The 27435-nt window shown below is 43.8% G+C and overlaps 1 long non-coding RNA gene across 1 annotated transcript; it reads right to left on the bottom strand.

Annotated features, from left to right (window-relative positions):
• Positions 1-308: 308 nt before the first annotated feature.
• LOC123613794 (uncharacterized) lies at positions 309-10062 on the bottom strand. Its single transcript, XR_012509806.1, has 4 exons — positions 9740-10062; positions 7121-7203; positions 2535-2612; positions 309-1130 (listed from the first exon to the last, which is right to left on the bottom strand). It is a non-coding gene; the product is annotated as an uncharacterized LOC123613794 (long non-coding RNA).
• Positions 10063-27435: the final 17373 nt, after the last annotated feature.

Raw genomic sequence — 27435 nt, 5'->3', positions numbered from 1 at the left:
TTGCCAAGCTTCTGAACCTGAGCTGGTTTTCCAGCTTGGAATGTACTAAGTCAAAAAGAGGGCAGGTCCCTAAGAGAGAGGGCCCTGAAATACCATGCAACGTGGAAAGATCCCCCCGGCCCAAGAAACCGGTGGGTCCACAATAGCTGCACACCCGGCAAAGGGCATAACCAGGTATTTCTAGAGCCACTGGACATTGGGTCTGGTTTGAAATTGATGCTCAGGGACTCGGAGCGAAAGCACAGATCCCCTTGCAGAGCGAGACAGGTGGGGATAAGGCTGGAAGAGGAGCTCACTGTGGGTGCACTGGCCCTGCAGGCGCTGCCTACGCCTACGTGCATCTCCCTAGTCCCCAGCTGTGCCCCTGGAAAAGACACACTTGGCTGAAACCTACTTCGGTCCTCGGCCTGGGAGGTAAGAATGACCAAGGCGGAGAAGGCCTAGTAGAACCCCCTAAAACTGCACTCCCTTCGCTCCCAGCCAAGACACTAGGTCCAAAACAGTATCTCACTCACAGGAAAGTGGCATAAATTCGGGAACGCTCCATGTCAGATTACGATGAGTGCTACGGAGAATAAAACAGGGAAGGAGATTGTGATTTAAAATACCGTAGTCTGTCGCAGACGCAGTAAACAAACTTACGGTTACCAGTGGGGGAAGCGGGCAGGAAGGGGTAAACTGAGAGTTTGAGAATTGCAAATATTAGCTACTATATATAAAATAGATCAAAAACACAAATTTCTTCTCTACAGCACAGGGAACTATATTCAATATCTTGTAGTAACCTACAATGAAAAAGTAAATGAAAACGAACATTGTGTGTACATGTATGACCGTTATGCTGTACACCAGAAATTGACACATTCTAACTGATTATACTTCAATAAGCAAAGAATAATAATAATAAAATAAACACCGCAGTCTGGAAAGAACTCAATGAGAAGATGACATTCGAGCAGAGTCATGCAGAATGGGAGCACTTGGTGTGAAAGAAAGAAATGGACACCAAGGTTCCGAGTTTGAGCATCCGGGAGGCTGGCACCGTCACTTACTGAGTTGTAGTGGAGAGAGGATGGGGCTGTGGAGAGCAGCTGGGTGTACAAATCTGGAGTTCCAGAAGGTGTTCTGGGCTGGGGATAGGAAAATAGGAGACATAAGCATATCCTGGTACGTGGAGTTTAAAGCCATGAGACTGAATGTTATCAACAAGAGACTGAGTGTACATTACACAATTTTCTTTGGGATAAAAACAAGGAAGTCAAGAAAGAGAAGCCAACGAGGAAGGAGCAAAATTTGAAACCTTGTAGTGGCTGAAAACAAAATCGAGAAAGCCTTTAATTTAAGGAGTTGAGTCTGATAAATTGCGTCAAACTATGCTCCTGAATCAGTGAAGATGAGTGAGACGTGTCCTTTTAGGTTTAGCAGCGCGGAAGCCACTGGTAAACTTCACAAAAGCAGTTTTGAAGTCAAAAGCATGATTGGAATGGATTCAAGAAAGAATGGAATGATATCATTCTTTTGTGGAATCTAAAAAAGAGACAAGAAGACACTAATGAACTTTTCTATAAAACAGAAACAGACTCGCAGACACAGTTAAACAATCTTACGGTTACCAGTGAGAAAGGGGGTGGGAAGGGATAAACTGAGAGTTTGAGATTTGCAGATACTAACTACTATATATAAAATAGATAAACAAAAAGTTCATACTATAGAGCTATATTCAATATCTTGTAGCAACCTCTAATGACAAAGAATATGGAAATGAACATATGTATGTATGTATATGACTGAAACTATATACTGTACACCAGAAATTGATACAACATTGTAAACTGACTAGACTACAATAAGTATTAAAAAAAAAAAAGAGTGGGGAGAGCACAGGAAACTCTTTAAGAAGTTTTGTTTTTAAAGAGAAATGGGGCTGTAAGTAGGAGAGAAGTGGGTCAACAGAGTTTTTTATAGTGCCAGAAATAATGTGTCTATGATGAGAATGGTCCTGTAAAGAGAGGGGAATTGATGACATAGAAGAGAAAGAGGAAGACTAACAGAACGATGCTCTGGAGTGGTTGGGGGGACAGGATCTAGTATCCAAGTGGAAACGGTGGTCTTAGACAGGAGTGAGGTCAGTTCATGCAGAAAAACACAAGGACAGACAGAGCAGATGGGTACAAATGCAAGCATGTGTGTAGTTGCAACGGGAGAATGTGAAAATTCTGAGTGCTGACCTGTTCAGTGAGATAGGAAGAAATGCTATCAGCTGAGAGCTTACAGGTGTCTAGGCTTTATCCTCTGTGGGGACAGGGATCCCCTGAAGTACCCTGAGCTGGGATATAATGTGATCAGACGTGGCTCTGGTGATTCACGACCCTTGGGAAGTAGAGGTGGTGAGACAGGTGGAAGAGACAAGGAATGACGGAGTGACTGGACAGTGGCAGTGGAAGGAAAGGAGGTGGTGGAGAGACGAAGGAGGTGACACTAACAGACACGGTCAGGTTTCCTCATACAGCCCCCCTCCCCCAGCATCTCCTTACCCTGTTTACTTTCGTACAGCGCTTCTTGTTACCCTAGGGTATCACCTAGTCTTGTCTGTAGGCTGGCCGTGTCCCTCACTAGAATGAGAAGGAATGTGAGTCGTGTTAGGGCAAAGACTTTGTCTTATTCGGTTTGGGTCTCTCTTCTGGCCACAAGAAACAGTGACTGGCACTAACTGAGTGGAATGAGGTATTGGACATGAGGGACAAGGGACTGGAAAGGATTTAGGAAAAGTTCAGGGTTCTGGCTTGGGTCACTGGGAAAATGATGGTGTGGAAACACTTTGATAAATTCTGGAGTCCATTAGACCTTGAAATTAGAAGTAACTAAAAGCCGAGCAACCCAAGGCCCTGCAGCTTTGATGTGTACAGGCAGCCGTGCTCTCCCAGAGAAATTTCAATTCTCCTGCTTGCCTGTAACTGTGGTAATATTAAGCAGCATCACCTACTGATAATGGCTAACATAAAGAGGAGTGCTAACTATATCCTAGGCACTGTTCTAATTAATTTACATGCTCAGTTACACTCGTTTAATCCTTTTTTTAAAATGAGGTAGGTAGAAGTTTTATTTTTTTACTTTGCAAATGAGAAAATAGAGGACTAGAGGTTGAATGGCAGAGACGAGATTTAAACCCAGACAGTCTGGTTCAAGAACCCATGCTCTTCATCTCAACACTGTACTTACTGCCTCTTCGGACTGCTGCTCAATGACTCCCAAATCTCTATCTTTAAAGAAGATGCATTAACTTTTGTTAATAAATTACCCCAAAAAGGTGGCCAAAAATGATAGATACTTATTGTCTCATAGTTTCTATGCATCAGGAGTCTGAGAGTAGCTTAGCTGGGCAGCCCTGCTTCAGGGTCTCTCATGGAGCTGCAGTCGAGATGGTCTCGGGGCTACACTCATCTGAAGGCTTGACTGGGGCTGGAGGATCAGCTTCTAAGGTGGCTCCATATAACTGCCTGAATGTCCTCACAGCATGGCAGATGGCTTTTCCCAAACTGAGTGATTCACGAAGAAGCAAGGCAAAGGCCACAACATCTTTGGACCGCTGGCCTTGAAGGACACACACCATCATTTCTGCTGTATCTTACTAGTTACATAGGTCAGTGTGGGAGGGAACTGCATAAGGGCATGAATACTGGAGGTGAGCGTTGCTGGGGACCATCTAGGGGGCTGGCCACTGCACCCACTGTTGGCCCGAAGCCCGTACCTATTTGAATTTCCACAGATAGAGTGCACACACCTTCAACTACATCTTTTTTAAAACTTGTTTCTTCTTCTGCATTCACTTACCTACTTCCAGTCATCATATCTAGGAATCCGTCAACCACCCTATCCCCAAACTTTTCTCTCTTCCCCTCTCCCAAGTCTATTTCAAATCACTTGCTACATTTCATCGAGCCTGTCATTTATGTGTGTCATGTAATTTGAGTGATATTCTGAAGTTCATAACGTGCTATGGACCGAATTATGTCCTCTCCCAAATTCATATGTTGAAGCGCCAGCCCATCGATGTGTCAGTATTTGGAGACAGGCAGTACAAGGAAGTAATTCAGGTTAAATGAGGTTCTAAAGGTGAGTCCTCATCCAATACGACTAGTAACCTTATGGGGCATCAGAGAGCTTGCTCCTTCGGTCACGGGAGGACACAGCAAAAAGACAGCTGTCTGCGTGCCAGGAACAGAGCTCTCACCAGAAACTGACCATACTGGCATTTGATCTCAAATTTCTAGCCTCCAGAACTTGTGAGCAAATTAATTTCTGTTGTTTAAGCCATCTCTACTCTACGGCATTTTGTTATGGCAGCCTGAGCAGGCTGGTACCGTGAGAAAACAGAAAAATCCAGTCTGTGGTTGTTAATGTGATATTTTTGTTCTTAGGTACCAGCCAGTCTAGTCATACCTCCGTTCAGGCCCATCCTATGACACTTTCTCTGAACTTCCCAGTAGGAGAGTGTCCTCTGAACTCACGTGGTTCTTGGTTAGTATTTCTCTTGTGGCGCACCCAGTTCTAACAGTTTTTGTGTGCAGGTGAGTTATCTCTAAGTCACAATGTCTTTAAGGGAAAGGAATATTGTTATGTTTAATTTTATCCTTAATACTGCTGCTGAAAGAAAGAAGCCACCAAAACAAAAAGCTGAATTTATGGCTTGCCAAGCAAGAGAGAGCTGTCTAAACAGAGCAGAAAGCTAGAGTTAATTTTTTTTTTTTTTTTTGCTTTATTGTGGCCCAATTGACAAATAAAAATTTTACATATTTAAGGTGCACAACCTGATGTTTTGATAAACACATACACTGTGAAAGCATCGCCACAGGCAAGTAATTGACACAACCATCATCTCATACAGTTACAATTTCAAAATTTTTAAGAGCTAATCTTTTTTTATTTTAGTAAGCTTTTTAAAAAAAATTTTGGGGAGGTAATTAGGTTTATTTATTTATTTGTTTTAATGGAGGTACTGGGGATTGGACCCAAGAACTCTGGGTCATGCACTCTTCACTGAGCTAATACACCCCTAGAGCTAATCTTACGTAAATGTTTGGGAAGTGTGAACCTCCGGGACTGGCAGACTTTCAGGAATGAAATGTATAGGGAGCAGCTGACCTTTGGCTGTGAAAGTGTGGTTACTGGAAGGAGATGACAGCTGGGTGCTGGCTTTCAGGAATGTGGATGCTGACGCTGGCGCTGGTGAGCCGGGATGAGTTTAAAGCAGGTCTGGCAATTACTCGTGCTATGACCAGAGAGTACTGGGCCTTTCCTTGAAGGCTTTTGGTCTCAGCACCTAACATGGTGTCTTATTCAGTTGGTATTTGTTGAGTGAACTGAGTGAATTAATGAAATTGTTTTTTCTCACATTTATTATGCTCAGAAAGTCCATAAAAATAATACCTTATAAAGGCAAAAATAAAAAATTCAAAGCCACCTGAATGTCCAAGAATAAGGTAAGGAAACTATGATTCACTCAGCCACTAGATGACCATGTGTCCTCTGAAAGGGATGGTTGTTAAGACCTACCACAACCTGGAATCACGTTTCTGATATAATAGTAAGCAGAAGAAAATGATACAAACACACATAAGAAAGCAAAAGCCACACAAATAAAAAATTCAGAAAACACACCAGAATGATAATACTGATTGTGGTTTACGGAGGTGAAGTTATGAGGTGATTTTTTTCCCTTTTTTCTACTTTCTAAGTGTTCTTAATTATGTCAGTATTGCTAATTACAATTACTTTTAAACATTTTTAAAGCTATACGCGCTATTTTCTCCTTACTCGTGGCACTTAAACACAGAACCGTAGGATTGGAAAGGACTTTTCACTTCTGCTAACTCTGCTAACAAAGCTGGTTTCATCACTAACGTGCGAGATACCTCCCCAAGTCGCTGATACAGGAAAAGAGGAAGCAGATCTAGCCAGAAAAGAAAGATGAAAGAAAAAAATCTGCCTGGTATAAATTCATAAATTCAGCTTCTGCTGAGTCTGCTAGGGAAGACAAGAAATAGGCATTTGCCATGAGAATTCAACTCATATTTCAGATCTATTCAAATCTGATATTTTTCTCACTATCCTTCCTCATGTTCCATATTCACCGCACTCAGACCTGAACTGGTTCACAAGCCAGGACTGAAGCAGGCTGGGCATAAACTAAGAAGGTCCTCCCCTCGCCTCTACCCCCCAGACCTATTACTCCATAGGGCAAGCACATCTGCGGGATCACATTATCATCGGAGTTTCCTGTCTTGCCCTCCTTCTTTCTCCATAGGTTGGATCCTACGTCCTGACCAAACCCTGGATGCTCATCCATCCTGGAGACCGGCTCTCTTCCCCAACCCCATGGTACCCAACTCTGAGGGTGATCAGGAGTCAGAGGGACATCTCAACTTTTAGCTATGATTACAGCCACAATCTGGTGTCAATCAGAAGTGAGTATATAAGTATTTTTAATATATATACACACACACATATATAATGATTGTCATGTCCATGATTGGAAGTTTTATATATATATATATATATCTCACATTTTTACATATAATTTAAAAAATCATATGTGTATACTATTTTATTTAATATAGGAAAAACTACTATTTTAAAAATACCAGTTAGTAGGTAAAATTTATTTAAAAAACGAGGCCCATAAGAGAGGCATTGGGAAATGAATCCCTTTGGTGGCAAAGAATTTAGAATATACTGATGTTCAACACAGAATATTAGACTTAAATCCTTTTGGAAACCAGATGGGAAATTAATAAATACAGGAGATATTGGCATCCAAAAACAGACCTCCAAAATGGACCCCAATAGGGAACCAAAATGTCATAGAAAAAATGTTTGATTGCATTTTATTTTGAAAAACAAAATGAACTTATAAAAATAAGTGTATTTTATCTTATGTTTTCCGATTCCACAAAGTCAAGAATTTACTATGTTATTGGTATCACTTTCTGATATCCTTCATCACCATGTTTGACTTTTAAAGAATGATCACAGGTTTATTTTTATAAAAATGTGAATGGGCTTTACCAAATTTTCCCAAAGATCTTTATTAAATCTTTCGCTTCTTTTTTGAGGCACTTACCTTGTCACCATCCTTGTTGGCTAAATCTTGTTTGGCAAAGGCTTGGCCATCTCCAACATTACTTTCATCAACGTTATGTAATCCTGTATATTTGAGAAGATTTGCAGTTTCACTTAGAGATCAACTTGCAGTGACAAAGACTGGCTGATGCAGATGCGGGTCCTCCGAGGAGGAGAGTTCATTAGATTATAATTTCATGCTATGCTTTTAAAGGCAGAGATTTGATACTGACTGCCCTGAGGACCTGGATTTTCCTAGAGCCAGCATTTAGTAAACTCTCTCATTTTATTTTAATTTTTGTGGGGGAAGATGTAATTAGGTTTTTATTTAGTTTTTTAATGGAGGTGCTGGGATTGAATGCAGGATCTTGTACATGCTAGGCACACATTCTACCACTGAGCTATACCTTCCCCCCAAAAGCTTTGATTTTAGAACTAAGCCTCGGAGAATGGAAGGAATAATCCCAGATCACAGTACAAATTAGGAGCAGCTCAAGGCTAAATTCCAGATCTTCACTATGTCCCATGTAATCAACTGGGACAAAAAAGGGGGGTGGGGAGAGTTGATATTGACAAGACTCACTCTCTCACAACTCCCCCACCTGGAGGATCTCTCAGAAGCCAAATAACTCCTCCCCAAACCCGCTCAGTCATCCTCCTGCAAGGCTAGGGCCAGGCAGAGAGCACCTGAAGCTTGCACAGAGCAACCTAACATTAAATCATCGTTCACTGGGTTTAAACAAGGACGACAGCATGGTTATTAGCTAATCCTGCAAACTGCTGTTTCAAAAGCAATGTTGAGGGGCAAATCATTGAAATAAAAGCATAACCAACTCACATATCACCTAACAGGAAACAAAGGATGGAATAACCCCTCTAACTCGTTTCGGGCTTCTAATCCCCCAAGCCAGCCTGCAAGCCTGAGCCTGAAGCCTCTGCTCTGCCCAACTCCACCTTATTTGACTTGGTCTCCAGAACATCTTTAGGGAAGGGCTGGTCTTATGCAATTCTGATAACACTTTTCACTGCCTCCTGTCTTCTAGATTCCAGCAACCAGGCACGCGGAAGCGAGGTAGAAAGCAAGTTTACAAAGAGGCAGTTGAGTAATGGAGGTATAAACGTTTATTTTTTTTTTCTAACCAAATAATAAAATTTTCCTTGAACCAAGCCTGATTCATAGAGGAGTTATTAAAACCCAACTCAATGCCACTTGTGGAGAAAGGACTCACAAATTCTTCTAGTTTCTGAGAACTCAGGATTACCTGACCTGAAAAATCCCAAATCGTTTTTTAGACTCCAGAAGAATTCTGATCCTCAAATGAAGCTGTTGATGCCTATTTATTGATCTGTCTAAGAATTAAACTTGGAAGTGAAATTTTACCTTGCATAGATGGGATCTCTACTCAGAGGAATCTTTCTAAAATCCAAGTCAGATCATGTAACTCTCTTGCTTAAAATAGTTCAATGGTTTCCCTTTGCTTCAAGATAAAGATCTATAGTCACTAAAATTTCTTAGTTTGGGAGTTCTTTCATGATCTGGCCCTGCAATTTCACCTTTCCAGTCGGCTTCCCCCTGTCTTTGCTTTCATCTCACCTCTGATCTCTCTAACTGCATTCTCCCTCCACAGCTCCTTCTGCCTGGCCAGAACCTTGTGATTTATTTCTTTCTTTCTTTCTTTCTTTCTTTCTTTCTTTCTTTCTTTCTTTCTTTCTTTCTTTCTTTCTTTCTTTCTTTCTTTCTTTCTTTCTTTTCTTTCTTTCTTTCTTTCTTTCTTTCTTTTTTTCTTTTCTTTTCTTTCTTTTTCTTTCTTTCTTTCTCTTTCTTTCTTTCTTTCTTTCTTTCTTTCTTTCTTTTCTTTCTTTCTTTCTTTCTTTCTTTTTTTCTTTTCTTTTCTTTCTTTCTCTTTCTTTCTTTCTCTTTCTTTCTTTCTTTTTCTCTTTCTTTCTTTCTTTCCTTTTCCCGCTGTCAGAAGGCGCCCCTGACATGCTGAAACTGGATTAGGGGCCTCCCGGTGCTCCAGGAGCACCCAGCATTTCTGCTATCACAGCGCTCCCCACTGCACTTTCCCGTGCTGGCCATCTCCACTGGCCAACAAGTTTCTGGACAGTTAGTTTACATTATATCACTAGTGCCTGAAAACCAGTAGCTACGCATTCAGTCACACTGAATGTGGAAAGAAATTAGAGCTGAAGAGACTTTACCAGTGCCATGCAGGTAGGTATTTCAGACACACCTTTCTTTTAACCCTCAAACAGCTCTGAAATGTAAGGATCATTAACCCTATTTTGTGGATGAGGAAATTGAGTCTCGAGGGTGCGGTCACTTGAGCGAGGTCCACATACATCCGTAGGAGTACAAAACCAGTCCTCTGGAGCTCGCTTCCAAAGCAGAGACGCTGCCTCCTGACTGCCTGCGGGGCTGGTGGCGCCGCCGCGGGGGCAGCCCGGCCGCTATCCCAGATCCCGCCGCTGGTGCTGGCAGGTGTTAGAGCGCCGGCCGCCCCCGCCCAGCGGGATGCCTCGCCCGGCGGGAATGCCCCGCCCACCCCGCCCCCGTCCCGCCCCCGTCCGGATGCCCCGCCCACCCCGCTCCCGGGCTGGAAGGAGCAGCCAGGCTTACCTCTGCAGAAAACGCGTAGGAAAATAGCGACACCGCGGTTCCAGGTGGCCTCGGGGCGTGGCAGATGTGGAGAGGGGTGTTCGCCGAAAAGGAGTCCCTCGCAGATCTGAGACCCCCGTTCGCCTCATCCGCGCGCAGGGACCCTCGGGGGGCCCGCGGTAGCCGTCAGCCCGCCGAGCTGGAAGCGCCTCACACGCTTCTCTAACCTAAGCCCGAGGCTGCTTATCAAGCCCGCTGGTAAGGTTTGCTTTCCGACAGCGTTCCAGCTCTGCAAACCGTGACTTCGCCTTAGAAGCGGCAGTGGCGTAGGAAGAGCTTGCAAGAGCCGCTTGGACCGAATCGCCAGGTCCGCGCTTTTGAAGCTCCTCAGAAGTTTACTTGAATTGCAGCCCGAGCTGTATCTTTTCCGCAAGGGCTGGGCGCGGCTCAGGAATCCGGTGCCTCCTTGGAGAGTGTTTTCCTCTCCGTGCGCCGCCCGTCTTCTCTGCATCCTATCAGCTGAAACTCCCTTGTCCGGGTCCGCAGAGCCCACGGTGCGTGGAGCGAGCCCACTGCGGGGCAGCAGGCAAAGCCGCACACAGTCCCTCTGCGATCCGAATTCGACGTCTCGCCGGGACAGTCGGAACCTGAGGCCTTGGTTCTGTATCTGCTCTGCATCTGCCTTCTTGGGCACCTGCTGCTAGGTTTGGTGCCCTCCTCTGTGCCCCGCAACACCCTGTACGTTTCCGCCTCAGGCAGAGAACTCACATTTTAAATTTACCTATTTATTGATCTGTCTCCCCCACTAGGCTGGGAACTCCTTAGGTCAGGGCCATCCTATTGTTCCTGCGTCAGCACGGTCCTTGGCACCTAGAAGCTCAGCTGTGAAATGAGGGAGTTCCTTTAGTAATCTGGCAGGGAAGCTTCCCAATCATGTGGACGGTCCCCTGGGCCTCTGGAAACCTTTGGGGAACAGGTCAGACAGGAAGACTCCGGATTGAGGAGGAAGCATTGGAAACCAGCGGGTAACACTTTAATTTGAGCTTTTATGCATTGAGGTAACTCAGGCTAGATTTTGAGCCAAATAACTGCAAATCACTGCGTTTTGCATCTATCATCCTTTCTCCCCTCCCCTAACCCACACTTATGCAGATGTAACTGACTCTGGGAGTTCTGGGTCTGTTAAATTATCATATTCAATTAAGGATTTTCATCTTTAGCAGCTTTCTCATCGCTGTTCCATGCAGAATCCATATGGGGTCTGATCGGGGTATTGATCTTGGGTGGTAGACTTTTAATGATCATAGAGGCCTAAACATGAGTTTTCATTTTTCAGAGGAAGGAATTCATGCTCAGCCTCATCCTGGACTTTCAGTTTGCAATAGGTGATTTTTTAAAACTTTTTTTTATTAAGTTAGAGTCAATTTACAATGTTGTGTCAATTTCCAGTGTAAAGCACAATTTTTCAATTATACATGAACATACATATATTCATTGCCACATTTTTTTTCGTTGTGAGCTACCACAAGATCTTGTATATATTTCCCTGTGCTGTACAGTATAATCTTGTTTATCTCTTCTACATTTTGAAATCCCAGTTATAGGTGATTTCTAAATTTTAATTTAAATGTTCAAATAAGTGTTGCCTTTCCTTGGGAGGCTGCATGCCTATTTAACAATGCTGTCTTCACTTCTCCAGACATTTTTTGACATATTTTGGGCCATAAGAAAAGCAGGTTTGCTTCTTTATAGTAATACGTCAGATACCGCAGAATTCTGAAGGCAAGGTGAGCGGGCATGCCAAAGGCAGCATTGCAGTCCCCACTGCCCCTCCAAATTTCTTAAATTCACAATTAGTGTTCTTTCAACATGAGCAGACTAAAATATCTCAGTTTTCTGAACCAAAAGGAACATGATTTATTGACCTTATTTAACCAGGGGAAACACTTGGTATCATTTAACACTAACTCCAGATTTGGATCCAGTTTGGAAAGTGAGCAATGCCTCCGACTGAACTAAACATCTCCAGCCAGAAAGGAGTCATGCAAAGCTCGGTTTGCTCAACTGAGAACAGAGCAGGCCAAAGTTTAAAGTTATATTCCCTGGCTTTCTACAGGTTATTAAAATATTTGGCTAAATGGTTGAATACACTGAGCTGAAAGTTGCAATATTTTCAGATACAACATTGGGAATTGAACTAATTGTTCTTCATCTGCTCCTCCAATGAACAGTGTAGCCCTCTCAGATCCCCTTGGCAATGGGCTGCGGACTTTGCAAAATCATGGGCTAGTGGGAAACAATTTCTGGGAGCATTGGTTTTGCTGAATACTCCTTAGCCTAAAGTATTTTATATATTTTTAAAAAACCACCTTATGAATAGAATGCAACATTTGTACCAATTTTTAGGATAAAACAGGAAGTTTTAAAAAATATTTTGCTTGTAGTGCCAGCATCCTCTCTTCATGTGCCTGAGGATATGTGTTCACATACCTTTTCCTTGAGATTGTTTGGAAAAAATGTAAGATGTTCTAACCTATGAGGCAGAGGGTAGAGCTCAGTGGTATAGCGCATGCTTAGCATGCAGGAGGTCCTGGGTTCAATCCCCAGTACTTCCTCTAAAAATAAAGAAAGAAATAAACCTAATTATCTCCTTCCCCCTCTCCCACAAAAAAAAAAAACTAAATAAAGCACTCTCCAAACAAAAATTATCAAAAAAAAGATGCTCTAACCTAGTATGTTGATCTCAGTCAGCCTCACTAGCTGACCTTGAAGAAAGTGAGCTGACCTTGACACTGGCTGTGTTATGGTCTTTATCTTTCTTTCTTTCTCTTTCTGTTTCTGTTTCCTAACGACAGAAGGAGCTATTGAAAGCTTATACTACCTTTGAGGACTGAGAGAAGAGTGCCAGACTACTATGAGCTCTCCTTTCCGTCTATAAACACCTCAGTATTGCGCATGGGGCTCACGGTTTCAGGCCATGCTGATTTTCTCGTATTAGGTGTCCCTTTCCCGTGAATGCCATTTCCCACACAGCCACACCCATGTCTCATGTTCAGCATCCTTACCCCTGGCTCGGAGGCACTCACATAACTCTGCTTCTATAGCGCCCCTGCTTCCTCCTTCCAGCTTCTTTTTCCGAGTAACCAGCTGCCTCTCCTGCTTTTCTATAGAGATAAGAGGTGAGCGCATGAGCAGTTTTCTGCTAAAGTCTGACATGCCATTTCTGTGTTTCCCAAGTTGGCTAGAGGTACACAGAGTTCATAGTGCCATTCTCTACCCTTTTAAAGCCCCGTATCTTCTTGAAACTTTTCTGATTATTTTCAAGTCCTCCTCCAGCTTTTGCACAAAGCTCCATAAAATCTCTAAGAGAAACATTCTATAGTCGAAAAATAGAAAACTGCGGTCAAAATACTTCCAATGTGAATAGAGATGACCGTCTGAAGGATGGATATATTTTTAAAGATACTGTTAAAAATCTAACAAGCGGTCCCACTCTCCCCAGCATGAGACAGAGTTAGCGCAGGAAGGAAATGGAGAGAAAAGAAAGACACTTACTTCACAGATGTCTCGTTATACTCCAGGGAATCAAAAGGCAGTGTCCAGGAAGAGAGCAGTACAGGGTGGAGAGACCCATCTTTGGACAGATTTATGGCCCTCTATCCACTGACGACACTGTCAGACCAGCGGAGAGCATGGAGAGCACGTGACTGTGGACTTGACGCTCAACCTCATCATTAACTGTGGCACAAATCATGTTTCCCATCCAAGTACACAGTAACTTAATGCTGGGTCTCCAGAGGTGTGCAATTAAGTCGTTCCAGCACTAGGCAGACATTTTAAATTAAACAGATGTGATGTGTATGAATGGCCTCATGTGACATCAAAGGAGCCGTTTGGGATTATTTTCTTTCTTTCTCCAAATGGGCTTTGATCCGGCTTTCTCTCTCATATTGCCAGGATTAGTGTGATGTCTTGAGGCTCCGTGTTCGAAATGGACTGCCACTTAAGGGCTTGCTGTGTGGCTGCGGCTGCCACCCACTAAATCTAATTTCCTGCGTAGAGACAAGATCATCAGCTCTATGTAAAAACAAAACACGGCAAAGCGAACTCAGGAAGGCTTAGGATGTTGTACCAGCAAATATGAAAAATGGAAAACTTGCTTTAAAGAGTTTCTAGGGTGGGAAGGGACAGACTGGGAGTTCGAAATCTGTAGATACTGACAGGTATATATAGAATAGATAAATAAGATTACACTGTATAGCACAGGGAAATGTATACAAGATCTTGTGGTAGCTCACGGTGAAAAAGAATGTGTCAATGAATTGTACGTATGTTCGTGTATGACTGAAAAATTGTGCTCTACACTGGAAATTGACACAACATTGTAAACTGACGATAATTCAGTAAAATAAAATTCAAAAAAGAGTTTCTAGTATTTTATTTTACAAAGTGTTTCTCATTTTATTTCACAACTCTGCTATTTTTCAAACATTTTAACATACAAGAAGTGAAAAACTTGGAACTCATCTGTATAAAATCTAATACTTGAAAATGGCATAGGTTCAACATATCAGTAAAGGACAAAGACAAAACAAGACATAATCATTTGATTTAAAAAATCCTTGCCCTACTGTCCAACTTGGTGCAAATAAAGAAAGATGAGCAAAAAATCACTGAGTGAAATGGAGACCTTGAATGTTCTTGTTACTGTTGAGGAGTTTGAAAGAAAAATTTCTCCTTTTTTATAAAGGTCAATTGACCTTATAAGCTGAACTGGTCGTTTGTCATTCCTTTTGGCTTCCCAGCATCCAAACACTGATTCCGGTATTAGCAGAAACCCCACCTCCAGAACAGAAGCTGAAAATGCTGGCCATTTGCTTTCCCACGTGATCAGGCTTCCATCTAGAGTGCAGGCATGTCACCTAGGTCCTCCCCATGAACGCCCCCCTCCAGGACTTGGATTTGGAAAACTAGGGATGCAAAAAAGTAGAGACCAGACTACCTCCATTCTGGCACAGGTGGCCGTAGTGCTGGTTCCTGCAACCACTTCCCCAGAGGCAGCAAGGACAGACTTTTTGTCCTTGTCCAAGACTGCTGTTAGCGGCGCAGATGGCAGTGTGTGTGCCCAGCCGACTCTGTCTCTAGCACGAGTTTGGGCATGGTTCCCAGCTCATGGCAACCTCTAAGTCTGATTCTCTGGCGTCCACAGAGTCTATGATCTACTCCACGTATTTTTTAAAAAATCAACCTGCTTTCTGCTTACAATAGCTTGAGTTTGTTTTTGTTGCTTAGAACAAGAAACTTGCTTCATATAGAAACCAATGACAGGAGCAAATGCAGGCAACAGCCTCTCAGGAAATAATCAGAATGAACAGATAGAGCACAAGGGATGTTTAGGGCAATGAAATTATTCTATATGGTACTACAGTGGTGGCTACATGTCATATGCATTTGTCAAAACCCATAGAACATACAACATCAAGAGTGAACCCTGATGTAAACTATGGAATTTGGTTGATAATAATGTTGGTTCATCGACTGTACCAAATACGCCACACTGATGAGGGATGCTGAGGGTAGGGGAGTATATTTGTGTGGGTGGGGAGGGCTGTGTGTGAACTCTGTATTTTCTGCTCAATTCTGCTGTGAACCTGAAACTGCTCTAAAGGAATAAAGTCTATTAAAAAAAAAAAAAAAGAATCAAAACTGTTCACCAGAAAACCATCTGAAGTACTCATTAAAGGCAAGACTTCGGAGAAGCAGGTGGCAACTGACACAGAACAATGTGAAAGCCACGAGGAACTGAAGAACTCTGAGTGGGGAGTTACAGCCCGAGAGCTTAGAGAAAGAGAATCGCCAGCCCAGAGTCCTAAATTGTTAGCCAAGGACCAGCTAAAAACAAACAACTTTCTATGCTGGTACTTAAAGGAAAACTTGTCTTCTGTAGCTATGGGCTAAGGTAAGTAAAACCAAACTCAAAGTTGGATTTTATTGATTGCCAATTTATATTAGTTGAATCCACAGATTCCCCAGTGCCAACAAGTGAAAGTTAGAACTCTGTCTGGGAAAGAGTGTTGCCCCCAAATTGAAATAGATCACGTATGGAACCTCCAGTTATATTTTGAGCCTCCTTTCCTAGGTTGCCCTGCCTCCCTTCTTCCGAAATCTCGAATCTCTCTCATAGCCTGCTTGCAGGAATAAACCAGTTCTTCACCTGCCCTCTCCCCTCCATTGTTTGCCAAAACACGACTAGAATCAGAGCCCAGCATGCTCGGAGTGGCCAGTGACAGAGTCAGACTGAGGGGAAGACTATTTTGCTAATTTATATCAGGGGAAAAAAATAAAAGATGGAATACCTAAGTGGTATTCTGATGGTGCTGGATCAAATAGGAAAGATTAAAATTTTATTTTTTTTAAATTGAAGTATAGTCAGTTTACAACATTGTGTCAATTTCTGGTGTACAGCACAATGCTTCAGTCATACATGAACATACATATATACGTTTTCATATTCTTTTTCATTATAGGTTACTACAAGACATTAAGGAAAGATTAAAATCTTAGATTAGACTGAAATTATCCTTGCGGGTGAAATGACCAGAGATTCTGCAATCACTGGGCTAGATCAAACAGCTAGGGGCAATTTCACCATTTTTTATATTAAAAGCTGGCCCACTGAGGCCACCTGAGGCCAACAATTGCCCAGACCTGTGACAGCAGAGCTTCAGGTAGGCCTGATGGTGCCGGAAACCCATACAGGCAGCAGGAACCAGCTTATACATCTGCAGTTGACTAAGAAATTCCTTTCATGGAAGTAAGTGGGCCCCTGAGTGATGGCGGGCTTTCTTTCCTTCTTTCAGCCTAAATTAATAGGAGAGACCACCAGCCATTTTTCTCGACTCTGTTGACCAGATGAATTCATGCCTCTGTGAGGGCTGCTGAGAACACCAAACTTAGGAAACGCCTCTGTGACTAACAACGGGGATCCTAAGATACGGGTCTCCTCACGCCAACCTGTATCCGATTTAATCAGCTGTGTCTATTTGCAGCGGTTGTAAAACTGAGTGAGGGAAGTCTTAGCCAAGTCATTTTCAGCAATGTACAAACAGACCCACCTTTGCGGCCTGCCCTCGCTCACCCGTGCTAATTGAAGAGGGGAAGCTGGAAATTCCTTGGTGTAATGTGAAGGAAATAATTCAAAGACTCAGGGGGATAGGAAGTTGGAGTGAATTTTTAATGGCAAACTTCTCACTCATCTCCTAGCTATGTCCCTTGAAAGGCTAGAAGACACTGTTCACCAAGACCTGTGAGAAACCACCCACACCTTACGGGATACTGGAGAGAGGAGGGCTGTCATCTTTGAATGTTGCCGTTGTGACTGTCAGGAAATCCCCCAGTAGAAATGAGCACCCAGATTTCTATGGGGACATAAAGTATGACCCAGGGCACATGGCAGAGGGTCAGTAGAGGCCATTAATGGACAGATGCAAAGTGCGGGTCATGACAAAAATAGGCAGCAGGGTCAGGATCATTTTCAGAAGCGTCTGACCTACACGACCTGGCCAAGGCTGGTAATTATGAGTTGCCTGTGGCCAAATTATAGGGCAGCCCATGCAGGTCCTGCCTGATCTGTATAATAATAACAAACAAAGCAAAACAGCCAAATCTCTAGGTTTGCTGAACCGAGGCTTGACTTGAATCACTTAGATTCGCAGGTGATTGGACCTGGGGAACAGGAAATGGCTGAGGACCTAGATGACTTAGCAAGACACCTGCATCCCAGAAGGGTGGAAACACAGGGGCCTGACGACCACATGGTGCTCCTAGGGGTCTAGAGGTCTGGAGCAGCTTAAGATACTTCCTCCTAAGTAAATGTTAAATTGGTAAATACAACTGTAAAAAATATATTCACTTATCAACGTAATATCTTAAGCAAAGTGGAAAGACTGGTGATAAACTGGGAGACTCTTCTACATCTTGTATAGGAGACAGAGGACTAATCTCTCAGTTAGAGCTGTTTTGTATCCATGAGAAAAAAAATCCAGCAACCCAACAGTAAAATGGGAAAATGATCTGAATAGAAAATTAAAACAAATACAAATTGAGCCTTAAATTTATGAAAGATGCTCAGTCTGGCTTATAAAAAATAACGTGCAAGTTAAAATTAAAGAGATATCATTTTTTACCAAACTGGCAAAATACCAAAAGCAGGACATCACACTCAGCGGGTAAGGTTGTGGGAAAACTGGCACTCTCATAAATTACTGGCAGGAGTATAAAACTGGAACAACCTCTATGCTCTAAAATTTGTATTCATCAAATTACAAATGCACGTACCCTTTAATTCAGCGTTCTCTCTATTCTACAGAGATGCTCGTGCATGTACAAAACGATGCACGTTCCAGGGGACTGACTGCAGTGTTATTCGAAATGGCAAGAGATTGGAAATAACACACATTTGCTAATAGGAATCTGTTACATTAACTGTTACACCCACACAACCCAATACCCATGCAGCTGTACAAACACTGTGGGCTTTATGTATTGATATGGAAGACACGTAGGATACATTGTTAAGAGAAAAAGCAAGGTACAGAACAGTGTGTATAATATGCTACTATTTGTGTAGGAAAGGTTTGGGGGGGGAGTAAGAGTATTTGTTGCTGTTGATTTTAGGTCCTCTCAGCTGACAGCAGGGAATTACATGTGTGTATCCTAACTCATGCATATACACATATCTATAAATATTTTAACATGTAATCAATTGTGTCTATATTAAAGTAAACGTGAAACTTATGGTTACAGGGGGCGGGGGAAGAGGGTAGGAAGGGGTAAATTGGGAGTTTGAGATTTGCAGATACTAACTACTATATATAAAATAAACAACAAGGTCCTACTGTACAGCACAGGGAACTCTATTCAGTATCTTGTAATAACCTGTAATGAAAAAGAATATGAAAAGGAATATATGCATGTATATGTGTGACTGAAGCATTGTGCTGTGCACCAGAAACTGACACATTGTAAACTGACTCTACCTCAATTAAAAGTAAATAAATAAAAAGGAAACTAAACATGAGTTCATACTGATGTCTCCAGTTCTAATCCATTACCACATGGATCAGTTTAGCCTCCTCCCTGTGCTCATCTGTAACTCCTCCCTCCAGCGGTGAGAAACCTGGCTCTTACCATCAATCGTCCACTTAGTGAATTGTTCAGTTTCAGCAGACATTACGATGGCGTCAGAATTATTAACCCATACGCCTGTGGGAAACAACTTCATCAGTTAGACCCCAGGGTTCACCTGCAGCTCCTTCTCCTTTAGTCTTAAACAGACTCCATTCGTTTCCAAGGTTACTTACATCAGCAACTTTATCCCCACCCGCTTCAGTCACGTTGTTTCATAGACTTGTTACAAATGTGTTCATTTAGATTCTTTTGTCTCATTCCATCCTCCATCCTGGGATCCCCTTACCTCCTAAATGACCTTCTAAACATTTGCACACATTAAGGATAACTCTTCACATTGTAAAGTTATATGAGTTTTGACAAATACATAGCGTCGTGTATGCACCATTACGGTGTCACCCAGAATTCTTGCCCGAGAAAATCTTGAGCTAACATTTAAAAACAGCTTTGTGAGATATGAATCACATGTAATAACGGTACTTATTTAAAGCAAGCGATGAGCAGTGTTTCAGACTGGAGATTTATCAGTCTACAAGACCTTCAAAAATATAAATCCCCTGAAGGAACATCACACACTCAAAGACAGACTGTCGAGGCTCATGTCACTAGTCCGAAACTTTTTTATTTTTATTTTTTAACTCAACAAAAGTAGTACATGCTCATCATAGAAAAATGACCACATAGAGATAAATTAAAAGTTGAATAAAAATCACGTGTAATCCTGCCACTCAGAGATAATCTCTTTATCACTTTAATGTCTATAGTTCTCTTTCAAAAATGTATTTAGCTTTTTTTTCAACAAAAATAGAGAAAAATGTTTAATTTGCTTGTTTGTTTCTTTTCTTTTGGGGGGAGTAGGTAATTAAGTTTATCTATTTATTTATTACTTTCAGTGGAGGCACCAGGGAGCAAACCCAGGATCTCATGCATGGGGGGCATGCCTTCTACCACTGAGCGATATCCTCCCCCTAAATGTTTAATATTGTCTTGCTTCTCCATGCCACTTCGTGTTAGTCGTGAAGTTGGTCCTAGGAACATAATTTTGTAACCTGTCATTTTGCCAAAGAGTGTACAATATTATAAACGTTTTTTCATGCCAGTCAACATGCTTCTTTAACATCATTCCTCACAGCTGCATGGTGTTTTTATTTTATGGGTATAACATAATTAATGCAACCGGTCTCCCATTTTTTGAAAACTAAAGAATTCCCAGAGTTCTTGCTCTTAATTTGCTGAACCTTTGCACACATCCTCAATTATTCTCTTGGGACGGCTGCTTACAGGAAGGCCAGGGGGTTGGTTCCGTCCACTGTCATTTGTGTATAGTTTGCTTTCAGAATATTCAAAATGGATCAATAGAAAGCAAGCCTGAAAATTCTGAAGATTTAGTCAAGCAAAATGTTTTCAAGTCAACTTTAATCCAGCACACCCCATCCCATTTTGTTCCATGTTCCAATTTAGCACATGGCACACTGATGTAGCTAGGCCAAAAATATGGACTTTATCAGTTCTGATTAATATCTTGGATTGTAATGTACACCATACAGACTCAGTTTCCATAGCTGGAACATAGTCTTAAGAATTCTTTGCCAGTTGATTGGAACCAGAACGAATTTATCCATCACAAGCAATGTTATGAATCGTTCTCAATCCCTAAATTAGCACATAAAATCCACTTGACTTACAGTGCGGTTGCAATATTAATCAGTTCTGTGGTCAAGACCCCAACCCTTACCCTACAGATTAGGCTGGATTATGGAGGGTTATGCCAGGAAGGGGAGGCTCCTCAGAGAAGCCAGCTCCCTTCTTCCTGATGCCTGGTCCCGATCAGTCTCTCTTGGGGACAGAGGCTGAACCACAAACCCAGACAGAAAACAGGCACCTCCCATCGGGTGTGAAAATCAGTGCTGGACTTCATGGGGGGGCCTCTTACCCTCACAAGCACCAGTGTGACCCTAACGGGCTCAGGCTCTTTAAAATGAGAAGGTTGCCTCTGGGGCAGGGCCAAGTGGGTCGCTGTGAGTCTAAGAGACGCGATGGGAACAGGGTCCTCTGGGACACATCCTGGTGAGACAGGCCTGCAGGGGCCCCCTCACATTTCACTTCCTCTGGGAATCCCTCCCCGACTCTCAGCACCTGGCCGGGGGTCCCACCCGTGGTCTCCCTTCGCACACAGGGATGCCCCAGACTGTGGCACACTCGGCTGTCCCTGCCGGTTTACACGTCTGTGTGCTTTCGCCTGGCTCAGGGTTTTCAGTCCTGGCTGCACACTGGAGTTATCTGGAGAGCTTTAAAAAACGCTGGTGCTCAGGCTCTACCCCTGTCCAATCAGAGCAAAACCTCTGGGGGGTGGAGCTCACACATCAGGGTGTTTAAAAAAGCTCCCCAAGGGATTCTAACATTCGACCAGGATTTAGAGCCACTTCCCTGAACAGTGAGTTCTTTGAAAGCAGGGCACGTGCTCCTTCACCCCTGGTATTAGATGAGTTAATAAATCTCTCAGACCAGTGCCGGATACATTCCCCTCTTAGCTTGGTTGTTGTTATTATTATTATTAGCAGTAACTCCCTATTGCCCAGTACTGTTCCTGACCCATAGTAGGCACCTTGCCACCTATTTAACGTCCATAAACTGAAGACAGAGAGGGGAGAGCACGAGAGAAGCAATGTCTTCGAGCCTGGGTGATTCCACCGACCCCTCCGCTCTGCAGGAGCAGGTGCCAGGGGAAACCTGCAACGGGGACCCGCATCCGCTCCTCCTTCCTCCCGTCTTGGTCCTTGGTGCCTGCCTTCCAAAGTGTGAGCATCTTGCTGTACCAATGATGGGTGATTTAAAGAGTTTTTGAGAGTAGTTTTGACTCGATGTGATTTTTACGAATGTCATTCACAGGATAAATTCACCGGGAGTCAAGTCTCAGGTGCCGGTGCTGGCTCGGCTGTATTAGCTGTATGGCTTTGAGCAAGTTTCTCTAAACTTCTGGGCCTCACTTTTCTCTCCCCAGTTCTATTCTGATTTGGAAACCGGGACGAACCCTGCGGTATGCCACCTCGTCTGCCTCTGCGTCTGATGAATCGGGTTCCCCTGGTTGTGACCGTGTGGGGCTCACTCCTGGCCACCCTGCCCAGCTGCCCGCCCAGGCTCTCGCCCCATGAACGCCCCAGGAGCACCCCCCCCACCCCGCCCACGCCTGGGGTGGTGCAAGGGAGCTTGTCAGCATCGGCCCTGAAGAGCTGAGCCGTCACGGAGGTTGAATTAAGTGACCTTGGAAACCAGCTGCCATTTACACCTTCAGCCCAAAGGAAAAACACCCTGCTGTGGCCAAGGGGAAAGGGTAGCACCGTGAACAAGCCTCTTCCTTCCTAGATGCTGGTTCTGGGGAATAAAGAGACCTCTAGGAGTGCAGCGCAGGCTTCCAGGCATTTCTTTAAAAAAAAAGAAAGAAAGAAAGAAAAAGAACCATCTGATGTTTCACTCAGTCAGCCCTGGCCTTTGCCCGAACTGTCCCAATCAAGGGAGGTTTCTCAGCCCGGCAGCTTGTCAGGAACAGCTGGACAGATGCCAGCAAGTCCCCCGTCCCCACCGCCCGCAGCCCCCTGCACGCTGTAAACAAGGCGTGAAGTGCTAATCAGACACACGTGGCATCCTGGTCGATTTTAAAATACACAAAGCCAGTTGGCGAAATGAGGTCGAGTCCTGTTAGGGAGGAAACGACAGAATTGCCAACATTCTCTTGCACTTAGATGATTTTAAATGAGAGTCTTCGGATAGGATCAGGGATTTTTACTTTAACCGTATACAGATTGTTCTAATGGGATTTGACCTGCATTTTAAAACGGCCAAGTGACAAATCTTTTAAATCCATGCTGTGCATTTGGGACTATTCAGTGTTAGTTTGGGTTTCTTCTTGGTTTTGCTCTTGACTTTAAAAGGGCTGTGGACTGATCTAGTTATTTGTGGAGTTACCTGGGTGTCACGTTAGAGTTTGATGAGATCAAACTCACCCTCGGGTTGCCCATTAAGTCCACCGTCTGAATCAGTTGCTCTTCACGACAGCACAGGATGAAGAGAGCAGCAAACGTGATTTTTGATCTGCATTTGGCCAATGCGCCTCTCCCAGCTCCTAAGCTCTTTATGGGTTCACAATGATCACAATCATAGTTAGATACTGTGAAATATTTCAGGTCGGCCTCTGCTTTGAGAGAGTCAGCCCCACGAGGCAGGGATGGTGTCCTGTTCGTGGCTGTAACTCCACGCCCAGCAGAACACTGTTCACCCAGTACTGCTCTCTGTATATTGACTGCGTGAAGAGTTTCTCCTACATGAGTGGCCTGCGCCCAGGGGTTTTACTCCCCTGCTACAAACTCATTCATCTTTTTCCCGGACGTGACTCAAAGCCTCCTCTTGAATGGAGAGACCAGACACAGTTCCTTCAGAACTCATCCCTCCCTGGAGGAGTGAACTATGAAGGGTGAGAGGGACTCGCCAACACCGAGCCAGCAAGGTCCTGTTCGTGTAGGCAGCCGTTTTTGAGATCTTCCAGGACAACCTGTCTGACCATCACGCACCCGTGTCTGGTGACACAGTTGTTCTGGCCTGTTGCCGCCGGTCTCCAGTGAGCCACACAGAAGCACGGTTACACCGAGGCAGTCGTTTCCGGTACTTCTCAAGTGTCACCTCTGCTCACACTGGCTTGTGATGACCGCGCACCAGCTGGATGCTGGTGGGTCACTCAAGGGCCGACATCAGCTTGACTCGTGGGCAGCACAGAAGAGTTGAGACTGGATTTTTGCTTTAGCACATAGGGAGGGACTACTGACTCTTGCTGAGGGTCAGTCTGGGACTTCGGTTTTCTCCAGGACTTTTAGTTGCTCCATTTCTGTTCAATGACCCCTTCCCAAGTGGGGTCTTTAGCCTCTGAGTCGCTGCTCTTGGTGGCCTCATGAGCTTAGATTTTTCCATAGTGTTTCTTTGCCTGAGGTAAATTTCACAAGTTAGGAATCTGCTCAGACACCAGCTTTCCTAGCTTTTACCTCTGTATGATAAAATATAATTATAACCATCCACAGTTCTCCACCGCCTGAGCAGACAAGTCTGATTATACCATTTGGGAAAGTAATTCAGTTGCTTTAAAAATGACCTCCCCTCCTGTCTTCACAGGCCAGGGAGAAAAAGAGTAACCCGTGTAAGTGTGACAGCAAATCCTGAACCTGGGGTTCCAGGTTCACTGTTAACCTCTGGGAGTGTACATGCAGATGGCCCTCCTTCTTCCCCTCGTGTGTCCAGCCCATTTTGTTACCCTTTGGGTACGTTCAATCATAACTTCCTTAACTTTTGATTGGCTAGTGTGTTCGTTAATTTTTGATAATACTGTCCTCTTGTTTAAAAGACCTTCAAAGGCCTCCTCTGCTCACTGGATACTCAAGTTTTTCACTCTGGCGTTCGAGCCCCAGGCAGCACGCGGCGGTAAGAGGTCAGGTTTTGCAGCCAGACTGCCCAGATCCACTTCTCAGAGGTGTGTGACCTCGAGGCCAGTTTTCTTATCTGCAAAACTAGGGTAGTACCTGAGTTGTTGCCAGGATAAATGAATTAACACGTGGGAAGTGCTCAGCCTCCAGGGAGCCCTCAACACACAGTAACTATTATCATCAGTCCTGGCCCGGCGAGGGCGCAGTGAACACCCTGAGGGCAGGGGTTTGTGTCTGCTTGGTTCACTGCTGTGTCCCCCGGGCCTGGAATAGTGCCTGGCACGTGGGCCAATCCACAGCACGTTTACCGCCCAGCCAAATGAAACGCTCCCCATGGCCACGCAGTCTCAGTCTTCCTGCTTTGTGCTCTTGTCCCTGCTGGTAACCCCTCAAAGCTCAGCTTAAATACCACCAGTACGAGGCCTTTCCTAACCCTCCCAGGAGAAGGCATCTTCCCCCAGACTATGCACTCATGGTATGTGGGGTGCACTGCTCTTCAGTACGGAACAGTCTTCTGTTTTGTAAGCAACTTGAGGAAGTTACCAAACCATTTATTACTCAAGACTGGAATACTATCCGCCAGTGTGTTTCTTGAATCAATGTACACATGGCTTGTCTAAACGGACAGAAGACTTAATATTCCGTGAGAGCACCGTCAGTGCTATGGCGGTCTTTCCAGGCCTAGCCCTGTGTGGAGGGGACAGCCCCACCTGCGGTGGGGTCAGGGATAGGGAGGGGCCCCTCGTTAGCCTGTACATGCACGCTTCCGTCATGGGCGTTGCCCTCAGCTTCTAGTCCCTTCATCTAGATCCGAGGCACTTAGTCAGGAAGAACAGTAACACCTACATCTTGCAGGACTCGGCATGATCAAAGAAGGCAATGTGTGGAAGTGTTCTGACAATTATTACAGAATATTAAAGTACTCACTGTTGTTGAAAACAAATAGCACAGTGACATAAAAATGGGGAAGGTCGGTCACTCGGTGTGCACACTAATGAGAGCGACAGAGCCTGGCAACTACCCTGAGCAGACCTACTCAGGTTTGAAGGACCATTTTAAATCACTCAGCAGTGAGTCTCTAAACGAGACGATACTGAGGAAGATCATATAGTCGTGCTGAAAAATAATTCTGCCTTTAAAGAAGGTCAATAGTTTACCACTTATTCCTATAACGTTTTGAATTGGTCCCTTAATCGGTGTCAGATTGTGTAAATTACAATATTTTCACTTTTACCCTTGATAGGAAGTCTCCGAGCCTTCGAGTCCCACAGCTGAGTGATGGCAGTGGGACATCGACTGCAGTGGGACATCGACTGCACTGGGAAGACTCAGCTTTGGAAACCTGCCGTATTTAGTGGCGCACAGCAACGAAAAGCCCCGGAGAGGTCTGCCTTCGTGACTTCGGGAGACTAGTAAGGATTTGGTCAGCAGTTAATTTTTAGTTCAAATCAGTGTTGAGATTTCCTAAACAATATTCCAGACTTGGCCAGAGCTGCCCACTGCATCCCAGATCAACGCCGTGCCCTTAAAGGGGAGTTCTGAGCCGCCCAAGAACCCCACGTCCCACGAGGTATTCGCTGTTTTCCGCCTGGACAGTACATGGGCTCACGATGCTCAAGCCTGGATGGTAAAAGACAAGTAAATCTCAAGCCCATGTTCTCCACCAGCCAGTCTTGTTGAAGTATTTTATAGAGCTCAAGACACTTTCTGGTGTCCAGAGAAAACATTTCAGCAAGTGGCCTTCTTTGGAAGATACTGCACGCGTAGCTTTGCAGTGTGACTTTGAGCTACTCAGTGGTCTGGTGGCTCATGAGTGAGTCTTTGTAACTTTCATAAAATCTAAGGTCCTGATTCACGGTCACTCCAGTGACTGCTGTCTCATATGGTTGTGATATTCTTACCATCATTCAGATCATCACTGAGCCAATGAGACGCCTCTGTTGAACCCTGGCTGCGGATATGCTCAGCTCTTGACTGGTAGAAAGAGGTGCTTAAACACAGGTTGCCACAAGGTTCTCTTAAGGAGACGTGAGTTCAGCCCAGCTCCCTCGCCCAGTCGTCACTACGCTGGCTTCAGCCATCCATGGGGACGGCACTGAAATGCAGCCGTGCTTTTCCCTCAGATTCTGCCACTTAATTCACAGCTCCGAGAACATGAATTTCTCTTTTAATTGGCCAGATACAGCCCCATTTTAATCCTGTGTAAATTCACCACACACAAGAACCTGCCTTGTAACTAACAACAGCCTAAATGGAACTGGGATGTGACTTCCAATATCCTACAACGAAAAAAAATTATATCCAAAAGGTGATGTTTAACTCATAGACCATTTCCCTTTATACAGGTTCTGTGATGGTCACGGGAACTGTAGTTTCAACATAAAATATACTTGAGCCAAGAAGAAATGTGGGGAAAGCCGTGTCCTAACCCTAAGAAATAAGTTAACGGTCTTGAAAGTCATGCTAACAAGGGTATCTTCCTGATTTAGATGCGATTTTTTCATTTGTTGTGTCTTAGAGAGGTTTCCTTTACTAAGAATCAAGCACTGCTCATTCATTTACTTCACATATAAACCATTATCACCTTCAGAAAGTTACAGTAACACTAGTATTTAATAGTTTCACTTAAAAAATTAAAAAAAAAAAAAACCATTCCAAGTGTGAGGTTAGCCATTTAGAAATTTTACAGAAGTAGATTCTGTAAATCTCCACTCAGGTATCTCCAAATATTGCTTTGAAGAGTGCACACAGGGGTCCCCCCCCCTTTTCTTTTTAACTTCTAACAGGGTCCTAGTAGCTTAGATGTCAAGTCACCTAAGTTCAGGAGTTTTGTTTTCAGTTAAAATACGGCAGATTTAAACATTCAGAGTATCTTTTCAGTATCATCTTGTTTTGCTCGTGTCTTGATGCAACTGTTTTCATTTGCGGTAGTATTAAGTTTGCCAGTTTAAGGCTATGTTTACGGTTAAAAAAGTATCAATTTTACTTACATCAGAGCTTTTTTGAGTCCGGATAATATGGCAAAAAATATCCCATGTTTGATTTGGAAAAACCGCAGTACTA

The sequence above is a fragment of the Camelus bactrianus genome, chromosome 10, assembly GCF_048773025.1.
Source record: "Camelus bactrianus isolate YW-2024 breed Bactrian camel chromosome 10, ASM4877302v1, whole genome shotgun sequence".
Classification (NCBI taxonomy): Eukaryota; Metazoa; Chordata; class Mammalia; order Artiodactyla; family Camelidae; genus Camelus; species Camelus bactrianus.
Note: the sequence above shows the minus strand (reverse complement) of the source record. Positions and strands in the feature narration are given on the sequence as shown.